At 44.4% G+C, this 9,313-nt stretch overlaps 1 protein-coding gene and 1 long non-coding RNA gene across 2 annotated transcripts in view; one reads left to right on the top strand and one right to left on the bottom strand.

Moving 5' to 3' along the window:
• LOC131883912 (uncharacterized) overlaps window positions 1-9,313 on the top strand; it is a 68,891-nt gene that overhangs the window by 18,106 nt on the left and 41,472 nt on the right. The window lies entirely within an intron of this gene.
• LOC131884230 (uncharacterized) lies at window positions 4,333-5,702 on the bottom strand. Its single transcript, XR_009373699.1, has 2 exons — window positions 5,495-5,702; window positions 4,333-5,382 (listed from the first exon to the last, which is right to left on the bottom strand). It is a non-coding gene; the product is annotated as an uncharacterized LOC131884230 (long non-coding RNA).

Raw genomic sequence — 9,313 nt, 5'->3', positions numbered from 1 at the left:
GGGGGTTTGTATTATCTGTTAAAATCCAAACTTCCACTTTAGGCGAGTTTCGAGCTTCAACCTTGTCTTTGTCGAGAATGTAATTCTGGAACCCGTTTCTTTGGAAGTTTCGTTCTGAGAAATATTTTCTATAATTGGGCGAGCCTTTAATGGGGCTTTTACCATGCATGATATGATCCGGTTCGTTAGTGAATAGAAAACAAGTTGGAATTGCGATAAGAAGAGCCTAGAATACAGATATTGGAGGAACGAGAACTCGATGAACCGTGAGGTTTTACAGCATTGCCTTCTTGCCAAGGCTAACATTTGAGATTTTGCTTGATTTAAATTCATAGGATCCATAAATTTCGCAAACTTCAAATGTCAGCCAAAATCCACTTGCTTTCGCAATGTCGGTCCAAGTCTAAGGATTGGAACTCGATCTGAGGGGGGGGGGGAAATTGGTCCAGTTGTTATTGTTCATTGAAACGAACTTTGATGGCACGTCGATGGATGTGTGGAAAGATGGATAGTTGGACAGATGGATGGAGCGATCCCAACTAGGCCTTGACTGAAGAAAGAAGACTTCATTCATTTGGAGCACCACAGTCATTTCAAGCTTGATTAAACAAGCAAACCCCAACCTTGAAGCTCCTTCAATGACAGCGGCAAAGGAGCCATTGGACTCTTCGTCATTTAGGCCTTGGGTCTGTCGAGTCCAAACGTCTAACGGCTCACTTTACCTTTGAAGCTTCAGTGGGATGCAGGGGAATGGGGGGGGGGGGGGAGGCTGGATGGGCACATTGGGATTGTATGCTTGAGTGTCTTGAGAGCACTGTATGGTTATGGCCGTGGTCGTGGTTTTTGAGGTCTTTGAAAGAGAGAGAGAGAGACCAAGACCAAGAAGTGCACATGGAACAGAGGGCTTATTGGTTGCTCAGTCATCTGCAATGATGAAAAGATCACTGAGGCACACGTAATTCAAATGCCAGGATTCCACATCAATCCCAGTCATTCCAATATGTTGGCTTCGAGCCCATTACCTTTTTAGCGGCCTTTCGGATGGATCATATCCCCGTTTCGGGCGGGCCATGGAATGGGACGTTCATACGTAATTTCCAGATGTGGGCCTCCTTAAATTTCTTGCCTCATTACATTAAGTGGGTTTCGTTTGCACCAAATCTTTGTCCGCCGGTGAAGCCACCAACCATCGAGGTTTACTTCTGCTGTATTGTCCAGACCGAGAAAGGAATCTAATCTACCCACCCATGAAGGCAGACAGGCGGGAATGTTTAAATGCCTCTGCCTCTGCCTACATTCGAAAAATGCCCATTCCCTTGGCTGGATGGGGGAGATATCATCACGAGTGTCGAGTCTTCAACGCTCAGGGTTCTTCTGCTTGTTGGATCTCGTGGAACAACAGAAACCTGAGCTTGATTGGTCCTCCTTGTCTGGAAGCGACGTAGAAGTCGACCAAGCCATGGCTACTAGTATGTACTGTATTCCAGCATAAAGTCACTCCGCCGAGCCACCCTTTGCTTGTATGCATTCATGTGGCAAACTTCCATTGTTGTGAGAACTCAATCTGGAACATGATCCTCAAGTGAGTTCTTGTCTTTCCACCAGCCTCTTCGTCTGCCATCGGTTTGAAAACGACGCGAATGCTTGTTCCCTTGTTCCCTGGCTCCTTCTTGTTGCTTGAGCATCTGGGTCTGATTCCATCCACCTTCGCTGAGAGGCTTCATTCATTCGCTCACTCCCTGCATGCCCTGACTGACTTCTTTTTGGAACAGAGTGAAGTGAGTAGAGAAGGAGACACACAGCGACAACGAGGAAGAGTGCCTGGAGCAATTTGCCTGCCTCCCTCACACACACTCACAAACACACACACACACACCATCGGGGTCTCTTTCAATGCCAAAATACTTCTCTATCTCGTTCGTCGTCTTCGACGACTTCTTCTTCTCGTTTCTATGCCCTGAAGGGAAAACAATCTTTTTTACCCTCCTCACTTCTCCACAGGAAGGGCCACTAAAACCCAGGGATCATATTGAAGTATGGGTCTCCAGGATGAGATTGTCACCCACTCAGAAAGGGAACTTCTGGGAATGATTTTGTTCTTTCTTTGGCGTTGGTATGCATAGTCAGTGGAAAGGCTGGTTTTGAGGGGGACGAGAGCAAGATTTGGTGCCCTTTTGGTGTTGAGCGTAGTTATTTTCATGTTCCTACTTGCTTTGTCTGATTCATTGGATACTGGAGGGTTCTTTGTTACAAGCGAAGTTTCCATTAAGACCATAAGGCCAGTGAATAGTGCAAGTTGTTTACTCATTCTTAAGAACAGGAATGCATGTAGCGAAAGAAAGACTTTATGAACGGTTTGCTCAGGTAAACAACGAATAGCTCCAAGTTGTCACAATCAATATTACAAATCAGATAATTGTCGGAGTCACAAAAGGCTATAAATGAGCAAGATTGTGAAATCCTCTCATCAATTTTACGTGCCCTACATCCATTTTATAGCGGTGATTTTAGAAGGAAAAAAAACCATGCCGGTTAAAAATTTGTGTTGTAGTTGTGTTTCATGTTTCCGGACACTCAAGAATATGCAAAATTGCAATGAGTCGCTGAGCCCTGAGCCCAAAGTCAAGATGTTTCCTAATAGGACCAAAAAGTTGCCATCACAAGCGAGCACATCAATGCCCGAAACCTACATAGCATTGACGGCAGGGAGATCCAGTATTTCGATAACTAAGAAGCTCATTTGTGTGATTTCCGGTACGTGTTCCTATTCTTCGGCCCTCTTAGCCCTTTCCGATTTTTCTCGCTCTCTCTTGGCCTCTTGTGTGGTATGGAAATTGGAACAAAAGAGAGGCTCAACCACTTACCAAGCAGTAGCAACCCCGTGCGAACCACCGACTTCATGTCTTCTCCGCAGATCTGCTGATGTGGTTCTTGATTGCCTTGGTCTTTAATCCACAAGTGCTTTGTAATCAGTGGATGTTCCACTTGGGGAATCCAATGGGGACCAATATCAGAAAAGCTGAGAGAACCGAGGGAGGGCACCCCTTCTTTTCTTTATGGGGAGAGGAAGAGTTGTGTTATGAGTGTAGAGAGAAAGAGAGAGGGAGATCATCGTGGTCAAGGAGGGAGAGACCACTCGTTCCACCAAATTTGTTCCATTTCTGTCGCCTCGCTAAGGCTTGATCCTTTCTCCCTCCCTCGACCATTTTTGGCTTACTTGTGAAAGAAGTCTCTCTTTTCTCCTCCTACTCTCTGGGCTACGAGTGAATATTGGCTTTTGAAGTCGAGGCAACAGATGGGATTTATATCTGGCCAATAAACCAACCCTCCCTCTCTGCCTCCAAAATTCTATTCTTTGGAGGGGTTCCTAGCGAGAATATTTCTTAAAATAAAAAAATACTTTCCCTCATTTTCCACACCAACCTAACTACCATTGGGTAATTGGCGTTGGTGGGTACACCTTAAAATGAGCGCATGAAAAATCTCAAGCACCACCGCCTTTTGCAATCCCGATTTATCTTTGTGTACGTAGATATTGGCACACAAAGGATGATCCCAACTAGGATCCTCAGCGCCTACCCCTGCTTGCGACATGCTTGTTCCTCATTACGTCCAGGTTTCGTGTGCCAGAGTCAAAATTGATTAAAGGAAATTTCTGGCTTGTCCTCTCTTGATCCTCCTTTCCATGCCAGAGGTCATTTAGAACTTGTTCCATCTACTCTCAAAATGGATCTATTAGCCAGCCAAAGTACGCTCATGTTGGGTCCAACAGACACTATTGTCGGACAGCGATCTCAGAGGATGAAGAGTGTGTCCGTGCGTGCGTATGTCAATCAAATGGTGCTCTCGTGTCTGTCTGTGGACCAACAATCATCTTCCTGTCACCAGCATGTGTGCTTGTTCCACTCGTTGGAAGCTCAGCCAAACTGGGACCGATTTTGACCGATTCGAACATCTCTGGTTTCGAGCCTCAATATGTGCTTTTCACAAGTGCATCTGGGATTGGAAGGGCACACAGAGGTTATATGGTCGGCCATATTTGGCGTCTGACATGTAAGCTCCGTGTGCTGAAAATCGAGTGTCCTTCACATCATTGGAGGCTATCAGTTTGTGGCACAAGAACCAGTTTAGTAGTTTATTGTCATATGCGGCCTTGTTCCATTTGAAACAGGCCACCAAAGCATTGGAGGTATCGCTAAGTGTACTGTTTTGCTCGTCAATTCTGAGAGACACAGAAATATACTACGGGAAAAGGAATATAATAAGAGCACCAATATGTCTGTGTGCCAACGGCAAAAATGCCAAGGTAAGTGGGAAGAAGAACGCGGAGGGTGCCAATTCACTCATCTTTAATCGCTGCATATTGGAGTAAATACTTTCTTGAGAAAAAAGACATGTCTCGACCAATGAATTTGAGAAAGTGAAGTAGTCACTTTAAAGTCCCCTCGCTTAAGGTTTGCCTCAAAAGCACTGAAAGTCTGGTGGCAGATTGTTGGGTTAATCCATCCCAAAACTAGCAAAGAGCATGGCAAAACATGCCCCAAAGGCAGACATCTCTCTCAGGAAACTAATTTCAGTTCTCGAAAAGTAGAATATCATATCAAAATGGCAACATGTCCCCTGGAGGCAACATTTCTGCATTTTTCTCCGCTTGGTAAAAAACTCCGAGTTGGAACCAAATCAAGAGTATTCGAACCCACGTTGCCAAAGGATGGCGGCAGAAGTCGTCAAAAATCCACAAGCACCGCTCTTCCACTCACTCACTCATTTCCCCATCTTAATTCGATGGCCTAAGAAATGAGAAGCAACTTCGGATTAAGAGAGGTCCTCACTGAATTTGAATGTCTGAATTCAAAATGAACCTGACACTCCATCCGAGCTTTTAGGCTCCCAAATGAAGTGTTGATAAATGACCATAAAATGCCCAGGGGTTGTACGTTTTTGGAAGCACCGTGTGTATGTACTCATACGTCCAAAGATTCGATGACATTATCCAACTCGGAGGATCATGGCCCATGACCAATTCATTGGCGCTCGCTTGCCTTTTGAAGCCCCGTGAATCAGCGTTAATTCACAATCACATCTCTTGGCGGTAATCGAATAGGGGAATTTGGTGGCAGTTTACTTTGGTTGGTCGTACATTGTCCAAGTTGCTTGCTCGGTTGGTTATGCCGAACGTACGAGTTGCACTCCCCCTTGCTTGCATGCATGCAGCTTGCTGAGAGCAGTAATGGTTGTCCCTTTTCTTCTTCCTCGGGATTGATTCAGGCCTCCCCAAAAGAACATGGTAATAGGAGGTAATCCCAGCATGTTTATTCAAGGCACACTCGTACAGTCAACATGAATACATTTGCATACATCAATAAGACAGGCTTCATTCCCCTGGAGAGAGAGACACCAGAGAGAGCATGGGCAGACAGAAAGAAACCCGAAATCGAGACGTGTGCCTTTAATTCGAGCCTAGGGCTTCTGGCCCAGTAGACCAGTACCTTACCTATATAGTAGTCGATTCGTTTCGTAGTACGCACTTACACTAAGAGACAACTTTTCTTCCTTTCAGGTAAGGCCAATAATTTGAAGAATAACAATTGACTAGATAAAGCCGATAACACCTCGACCTGCGGTAGTTAGGTCACAAGTTCAATGGCTAAAGCACTTTGATAAACAAATGGCCACTTGAAGTATCAAAGACTTGATACGCCGCATTAAGAATTGTCGACAGAGCACGTGGAACGGGAGCTTTTAGCACGAATAAAAGACAAGGACTGACGAGGGGGTTCGTATTTTGCAAATTTATGTAACCGGTTTGAACAATGGTCAATGAAACTTCCACTATTGTTGGCAAAATAATCCGGAGAAGGGGGTTCAGTATCGAATGGCCTATTTGAGTTTAAGTTAGGTAACCATGGCTTTTGAAAAATGAAAATACAGGAAATAATCGCAATTTTTGGAGGCTTAAGGTAGAAAAATGAGCTCTTTAAAAATCGAAAAAGGTTATTCAATTGTCTTTATTTCACCCTAGGATTAAAGTGTCGAATCCCTAATGCATCATAATGCTAAAGTACGACTCCCGGATAATTTGGATTTACGTAGATAATGATAGAAAATTACTTCTTCCAAACCGTCTCTCTGTCTTCGCTGTTGCTGTTGAGCAGGCTCAATGATGGATGGTTACCTGGCTTGGTTGGTAGGTAGGTAGGTAGGTAGGTAGGTTGGTTGGTTTGTTATCCAAGGGCCGATTTGGGATTCGTCTTGGTGCTGCCAATGTTGAGAAAGAAGGAGAAGAAAAAGGGAAACAGCTAGTGGTGGATTTAAAAACCCATCTCAATTTAAGGCGTATCAATCGTGGCACTGCTCGGTCTTTCTTGGAAAATGACTTGGAAGCGAACTCGGCTGAATGAACTTTAATATTCACTTTGAACAATTAGTGTCGTCAGGAATCAATACGGAATGAACACCAATGTGCACAATTACACGGCTGAGGTGGCATTTTCCACTGATTAAATCCCATTGTAGTCAGCTTCTCACCCTTTTTCATGCGATCACCAAAAGCTCTTCGATTGGATTGATCTTCTCGCATCCTCAAGTGCATCAAGTGCTTCGGACAACTCGTTCGTTGGGGTGAGCGTCGGGGGAGCATTGGGGCCACCAAAACGTCCAATTGTCTCGGGCATTCATGTCCAAAGCGTGAGTACTCCGGAATACTATCTCTCTCTCTCTCTCTTCCATATATACACACACACACATACTTACTCACTTGTGCCTATTTGCCCACATGTGGTGGTATGCCGGAAGCTTTCAGAGTGTCATTAAGTTTTCGTTTGTCATCGGCTTCTTGCTCTCTGAGCTGATGGTGGTGGTTCTTGCCTACTGGGTTGTAATCCAAAGCAATGCAAAACCACCAATCTTAAATTGAGGCTCTCGCAGACTTGCAACGGGATTGCTTTTGAGTTGATTCTTCCGTACTTTGGGTTGGGAAACAATGGAAATACATCATGTTAACGGCCAAATCGTGGCTTTCAATGCCTTTTAAGTCAAAATTATTCAAAATGACAAGCAGAAGTAATTTTTTAGTGATGGTGCAAACGGTCATTGTATCCAATATTTGTTGTCTCGAAGCACAGCGACTTTATCAAAATCAACGATAGAATGTTGGCATTCCAAACCATTTTTTTATTATAAAGTTGTGGAAGTTTTGCCGTTCCAAATTGAGTATCCTGGTTTGGTTCGCGTATAAAAAGACACCCAAGTCTTTAATTAAATTCCGCAGAACTTGCATGAAACGAAAATTGGCTATGCTGCATATTTTGCCGACATCAGAAGCAGAGATCATCTTTGCCTCTCAGCATCCCTCAAAAAGCCCTCCTAAAACCGATCCATTTCCTGAACACATTCAAATCTTGTGTTGAGCTTTTTTAAGAGTTGTTCAGAGAGAAGGGTGCCCGCTGCCAAGCAAAGCTTCTAGAGTTTGAGATGAACTCAAAATGTTCCCTTTTAACCCACATTCTTGGGAGAGAGGAAACTAGAATGAGAGCGAAGAGTGTACGTTGTCAGAGTCAAAGTCTGATTTGAATGGATCTTTCCACGGTATTCTCAGAGATGTCCTCAAAGTTCTCGATGAAAGCTGGGAAGCTTTTCGGGACCAATGCGTTCGTCTCAAGCAGAACCAAAATGACGAAACAAGTTAGCTCTTGGAACAGACTGACGCACTTTTTTTCCGCCCAATCTCTTTCATGTTGTTGGCCTTTCTCTGCACATTTTTGGGGCTATATATAGCACACGCTGATTGACAAAGGATCCGTCCGGATCCACTTTGTGCCCGTTCTTAAATCTGTGTTCTTGGATCAAGAGTCGAATGCACTCACTTTGGTGCCTGGACCATATAAATCACGTCACCGCCGAGGTGGTCCAAGGAAACTTTTGTTGTTGGAACCGACTTGATAAGATAGAATGGCTGAAGTACGTAGTAGTCTCACCATTGTGCTGGTTGTTGAAGTGCGTACGTATACGAGCAGTACTCTACTAGTACTCGTATGTACAAGAATGCCATAAATTCTGGCCAAAATGAATGACCGGATATGAGTCAACGCTCCCTGGGAAAGCGAAAGAGTTCGTTCCCCTTACTTCCTAGTGTTCGCCTCTTTTCCAAAAGTGTTGCATGGAAAAAGCAAATGCTAAATTCCACAAAGAGAAGTTATGGAGCCGTCATTCTTGGTCGAGAGTATATTCAGAATTCCACCTTCAAGATGGTAGTAATGTTCTCGTTGAATGGTCTGGACTCATCAGACCCATTCCATGGGACCAGATCTACGACGACATTCCTTTGGAAGTTTTTTTCGCCAAACTCTTGTGAGTCTCTGCACAAAATGTGTCTCATTGAGGACAGAAGAAGAAGGAGTGGACGGAAAAAAAGTAGCCTTTTGTCCAACTGTCAAGGTATTTTTCACGGGCCCTTTCTTTAAAAGGCCCTTCCGTGGTGGTGGTGGTGGACATGGGGCTCCCCTCCCATCTCCAATCTTTGGCTGGTGATTCGACCCTAAATTTGGATACCTCTTCAATTGTAGAACGGAAGTTCAATGTTTATCTGCCACGCCTCCATCCGATTTGATAAGCGATTCGTGTCATGGCTGTTAAACATACTGTGTACAGCAGTAGTTACCTAGTTTAATTGAAATTTCTAGATTAGACATGATGCCGTTGGTCCAGATTTCCTATGTGTTGTCCCATTTATATATTGCTTATAAGGCCAACGATCGATTTGAACATATTGAATGAAGCAAGTATGTGGCCTGGTCCTTGGTTTCAGAGGTCTGCCTTTGATTCGTGTTCCAAAAGGAGGAGGAAGAGAAAGTTTTGGACAAATCAATCCCCTTTGTTGTCATTCCCTCTTAGTGAGGCAATCCTTGGCAGCGCCTTCCTTAGGCCCAAAGGATTTTCCAAGATCACCCGGCTCCAAACTTTTAGCCTTCGTATGTGTAATTGACTTGAAAATTGATGTGTGCCTCCACGTCCAATTGAAATTCCAACGCGCTCATTGGCTCTCGTTCTCCAATTGTTTTGAACGCAATGACCTGGAGGAACTCATTTCTCTTTGTCTTGTTCCCCTTCTTTCCGATCCGCTTGGTCCATGTTCAATGAGCTCGTGTGTTGAATTCATTGTTCCAAACAGGCTAATCAAAAGACAATCTGGCATTATTAGGGACCCGATGAGGTCACAGCCATCGCTGGCCATCCCCCTTCCGTTCCGCATTGGTCCTCTCTCTGGCTTTTAGCATTGGGGCGTATGATTCTAGGGGGGCTTTGGCCATTTTTT

Source organism: Tigriopus californicus, chromosome 1 (genome assembly GCF_007210705.1).
Source record: "Tigriopus californicus strain San Diego chromosome 1, Tcal_SD_v2.1, whole genome shotgun sequence".
NCBI lineage: Eukaryota > Metazoa > Arthropoda > Copepoda > Harpacticoida > Harpacticidae > Tigriopus > Tigriopus californicus.
The sequence above is the reverse complement of the archived record's forward strand: the minus strand, read 5'-3'. Positions and strand labels throughout refer to the sequence as shown.